This window comes from Schistocerca nitens, chromosome 7 (assembly GCF_023898315.1).
Source record: "Schistocerca nitens isolate TAMUIC-IGC-003100 chromosome 7, iqSchNite1.1, whole genome shotgun sequence".
NCBI classification, from domain to species: Eukaryota; Metazoa; Arthropoda; class Insecta; order Orthoptera; family Acrididae; genus Schistocerca; species Schistocerca nitens.
The window spans coordinates 308,726,337-308,731,336 of record NC_064620.1 but is presented as its reverse complement, the minus strand read 5'-3'; the positions used below and the strand labels follow the sequence as shown (position 1 = coordinate 308,731,336).

At 55.5% G+C, this 5,000-nt stretch overlaps 1 non-coding gene across 1 annotated transcript in view; it reads right to left on the bottom strand.

Annotated features, from left to right (window-relative positions):
• Positions 1 to 538, bottom strand: part of LOC126197030 (small subunit ribosomal RNA) — a 1,909-nt gene extending 1,371 nt beyond the window's left edge. Inside the window, exon 1 of the ribosomal RNA XR_007539440.1 lies at positions 1 to 538. This exon is cut by the window's left edge and continues 1,371 nt beyond it. This is a non-coding gene — a ribosomal RNA (small subunit ribosomal RNA).
• Positions 539 to 5,000: the final 4,462 nt, after the last annotated feature.

Below are 5,000 nucleotides of genomic sequence, written 5' to 3'. Positions count from 1 at the left end.
TGTACTCATTCCGATTACGGGGCCTCGGATGAGTCCCGTATCGTTATTTTTCGTCACTACCTCCCCGTGCCGGGAGTGGGTAATTTGCGCGCCTGCTGCCTTCCTTGGATGTGGTAGCCGTTTCTCAGGCTCCCTCTCCGGAATCGAACCCTGATTCCCCGTTACCCGTTACAACCATGGTAGGCGCAGAACCTACCATCGACAGTTGATAAGGCAGACATTTGAAAGATGCGTCGCCGGTACGAAGACCGTGCGATCAGCCCAAAGTTATTCAGAGTCACCAAGGCAAACGGACCGGACGAGCCGACCGATTGGTTTTGATCTAATAAAAGCGTCCCTTCCATCTCTGGTCGGGACTCTGTTTGCATGTATTAGCTCTAGAATTACCACAGTTATCCAAGTAACGTGGGTACGATCTAAGGAACCATAACTGATTTAATGAGCCATTCGCGGTTTCACCTTAATGCGGCTTGTACTGAGACATGCATGGCTTAATCTTTGAGACAAGCATATGACTACTGGCAGGATCAACCAGGGAGCTGCGTCAACTAGAGCTGAGCAGCCGGCCGCCCGGGAGTGTGTCCCGGGGGCCCGCGCGAACACGCAAGCGTCCGCTCAATTATTCTGCAAACAGGAGGAGGCTGGGCTCCCCTGCACGATACACCTCGAAACCCTCTCAGGTCCCGGCGGCGCGCAGCGCCGTCCTAAGTACTTGGTCGGGTTCGAGAGAGGCGCAATCGCCCGGAGATAGGCGAGTAGACGCTTTCAGTGCGACCACCCGTGCTCCCAACTGAGCTTGCCGCTGCCGACAGAGGCCCGGGAGCGTGCTGTCGTGGTGTTGCCGGCGGGAGACAACACGCGGCCACAAACAGTGACCGGGCAGCTCCAACGCCAGCGCCACAGAGGGGCAGAGCCCCACTTGGGTGCCAAAGCGAACTCTCCCAGCACAGCGCACGCGCCAACACATCCGCACAGCTGCGATACAAACCACCTGCGAGAACCGCGGGGGCGACCGAGCAGCAGACGGCGTCGCGGCGCCGAGTGCCGGGCGGCGGCGCATCCTCAACGCACACAGTCCTCAATCGGACCAGCACACTGCAGATGTCCACCGCGCTTCGCACCGGGCCCGGGAGGACCCACTTTGGCCGCACGGCGCCGCGCGCTGGGTGCGCCGGCACGCAGATGCGCCGCCTGCCGCCTCCGTCAGCCGGCGCGCCTGCCACTGGGCGCCCCCACCAGCCGGCTGCCGCGCGTGCGCCCACGCAGCGCGCGGCCAGCACGCCGGGCGCCCCCCCCTCACCGGCCGGGGACGGTCCCACCCAGCCACCGCCGCGTATCGCTTCATACCCACATGCCCACTCACGTTCGTGGGTATGACGGGTGTCGCTGAAGCAACCGGTTAATACCTGTACCGATCGTCGATATCAACGATTCACCTCCAGCGCGAACAACCGCGCAACAACGGATTTCCAGTTCATTTGCGTAACTTGGGCAGCAAACGTAGACATCCATCTACATTTGCGACTTCTACGAGTCTTGCATGCCTGGATGTTGTGTGTCACGACGCACTCCATCAGCATACATACACGCTGCGACGTGTGCACGAAAGAACACGTGGAAGGTGGCCAGCGTACGTATGCGAATGCCATTGCACAGCTGCGAAGCGCATTCAACACGCGAACTCCTGACCGACGAGCTAGAGGTGACAGGAGGGGAGGGGGGGGGGGGGGGCGGGGGCGATATACGTCCTATTGCAGTACACAATACAGTGGATAGCGGGACCATGTGGAAAGTAAGCAACACTCGCAAGATGTGAGGGTACGCACCGTAAAATGAATCAATACGCAGAACACCACAGTGTGCGCGAAGTGAACTATGTTGAGATGGTTGCAATTAGGCAACGCTACACGAATTCCTAGATTCATATAACTAACAATTACAGGGCAGGTTAAGGCGCAACGTGGGTTAGGTTAGGGCGCAACGTGGGTTAGGTTAGGGCGCAACGTGGGTTAGGTTTGGGCGCAACGTGGGTTAGGTTAGGGCGCAACGTGGGTTAGGTTAGGGCGCAACGTGGGTTAGGTTAGGGCCCAACGTAGGTTAGGTTAGGGCGCAACGTAGGTTAGGTTAGGGCGCAACGTAGGTTAGGTTAGGGCGCAACGTAGGTTAGGTTAGGGCGCAACGTAGGTTAGGTTAGGGCGCAACGTAGGTTAGGTTAGGGCGCAACGTAGGTTAGGTTAGGGCGCAACGTAGGTTAGGTTAGGGCGCAACGTGGGTTAGGTTAGGGCGCAACGTGGGTTAGGTTTGGGCGCAACGTGGGTTAGGTTAGGGCGCAACGTGGGTTAGGTTAGGGCGCAACGTGGGTTAGGTTAGGGCCCAACGTAGGTTAGGTTAGGGCGCAACGTAGGTTAGGTTAGGGCGCAACGTAGGTTAGGTTAGGGCGCAACGTAGGTTAGGTTAGGGCGCAACGTAGGTTAGGTTAGGGCGCAACGTAGGTTAGGTTAGGGCGCAACGTAGGTTAGGTTAGGGCGCAACGTGGGTTAGGTTAGGGCGCAACGTGGGTTAGGTTAAGGCGCAACGTGGGTTAGGTTAGGGCGCAACGTGGGTTAGGTTAGGGCGCAACTTGGGTTAGGTTAAGGCGCAACTTGGGTTAGGTTAAGGCGCAACTTGGGTTAGGTTAAGGCGCAACTTGGGTTAGGTTAAGGCGCAACTTGGGTTAGGTTAAGGCGCAACTTGGGTTAGGTTAAGGCGCAACTTGGGTTAGGTTAAGGCGCAACTTGGGTTAGGTTAAGGCGCAACTTGGGTTAGGTTAAGGCAGAAGTTGGGTTAGGTTAAGGCAGAAGTTGGGTTAGGTTAAGGCAGAAGTTGGGTTAGGTTAAGGCAGAAGTTGGGTTAGGTTAAGGCGCAACTTGGGTTAGGTTAAGGCGCAACTTGGGTTAGGTTAAGGCGCAACTTGGGTTAGGTTAAGGCGCAACTTGGGTTAGGTTAAGGCGCAACTTGGGTTAGGTTAAGGCGCAACTTGGGTTAGGTTAAGGCGCAACTTGGGTTAGGTTAAGGCGCAACTTGGGTTAGGTTAAGGCGCAACTTGGGTTAGGTTAAGGCAGAAGTTGGGTTAGGTTAAGGCAGAAGTTGGGTTAGGTTAAGGCAGAAGTTGGGTTAGGTTAAGGCAGAAGTTGGGTTAGGTTAAGGCAGAAGTTGGGTTAGGTTAAGGCAGAAGTTGGGTTAGGTTAAGGCAGAAGTTGGGTTAGGTTAAGGCAGAAGTTGGGTTAGGTTAAGGCAGAAGTTGGGTTAAGGGATGGTGTGTGTGGGGGGGGGGGTGGGGTGGCGAGGTTCGTTGATAGTGATGGTAGTAAGTGGACGCCTGAGGCACTATCAGATATGTCACGTCAGTTGCACTTGTGGCTCATGGCAGGTGGCGCGCCCGTTCTGTGTTTGTGGCAAAGGAGTGGCACACCTGTGTCTTTCATTCCTGCCATTGTTTATGTGCTGTGAGATGCGGCAGTGTGGTGCTGTTGGGTGCACCCCTGTGTAGGACATGTGTGGGTGTTGGTGGCGTATCTGAGCAATGGTGGTTGTAGGAAGAGTGGGATATTCAGTTTTCTGGTTCGACGTCCCGGTCTGGTTATCATAGTGTGGATGGTGTACTGTGGCCGAGAGGATGCACTGGATGTTGTTCCATGCTGGTACTTAGATGTTGTGTCTGCGTCTGTTACAGGCATAGACTAGTGGGTGATGGAGTGTGTGGGTGACGTGTGGTTGACATTGTGTGCACAGACGTTCAGCATGTATAGGGACAGTTGTATGTGTTATCTATATTCCGATGACTGCGCGTATTACTAAGCACCGCCGCGTATAAGCTTAATGTATGTATAGTCAATGCCTGTTCTATCTCTGTACAGTAGTAGCGGTGCGACTGCACTAGCTAGCTACACCTCGCGGCATCGTCCCCCGGTGTATGGCATATGATTATAAACATTCTGTCTATTAGTCAAAACCGGTGGTGTGACTACGTCACATGTTTGAGGTGGGGGGACGCAACACCGTGCCGGTGGGTCAGGGCTGCGAAACACTTTCCCCACACTGGGGGCTCGGACCCTCATTACTCGTCCCAGTAATATATTGCGGAGCGCACATAGCCATTGCCCAGAGTCTTTGCGACTGCGAGTGCAACGCCCACGGGGACCGACGTGGATGGGGCGGCCCATAGCTGATCGCTCAGCATCGGAATCCGTACAGTGAGCGACGCGGTCGCGCACAGACTTAGAGCACGTTTAGGGACAGCGGGAATGTCGAATATTGGATAAAACTCTTCATGAAACGCAAGATATAGGTGTGGATTGCAACTTACGAGTGCGGGAAACGTCCGCCGTTCATCCGCTGGACTTGCGATTTTGGTGGGTGGGGTGGGGCACGTACGGGTGCGGGTGGCGTGATTGTCGGTCGACGACTTCGTGGTGGACAGAGGATGCCGTCTTTGTGGGTGGCGTCGGACAATGTGTACTGTGCGCCCAGCGATGTCGTATTCAGCTTGGCGTCTCATAGATGGCGGTATCGCCGTTGCAGGAGGCCTAGATGGCGTTATTGTTTGTGGTGCGCTCGACATGGTGGATGTAGTGTTGCCAGATTCGCGTAGATGGCTGTATTGCATGTGGTTTCGTCGTATTTTCATAGGTGGCGATGCTGTGTGGTTGGCGTTGTTGCGTTCACTTCCTGTAGATGGAGGTGTCGTATCTGGGCTGCATGTCAATGTAGTGTCGTCACATTCCGAGAGATGTCGTTCTTGTGCCCCTCGGTGGCACTGTCAACGTCGTCCCACAGGGGGCGGTATGGTGGCGTCCCCAAATAGACGCCCTAGTGGCCTGGCTATTTCACAGATGGCGCTGTCGTATGTAACATACGTCGGTGTGCTGCCACCATTCTCCCCTTCTTTATATGGCATTTATTTATTGCTGCCGTCTAGTTCGCTGTCTACAGACTTATCACCACCCACACTAGCCGCCCCG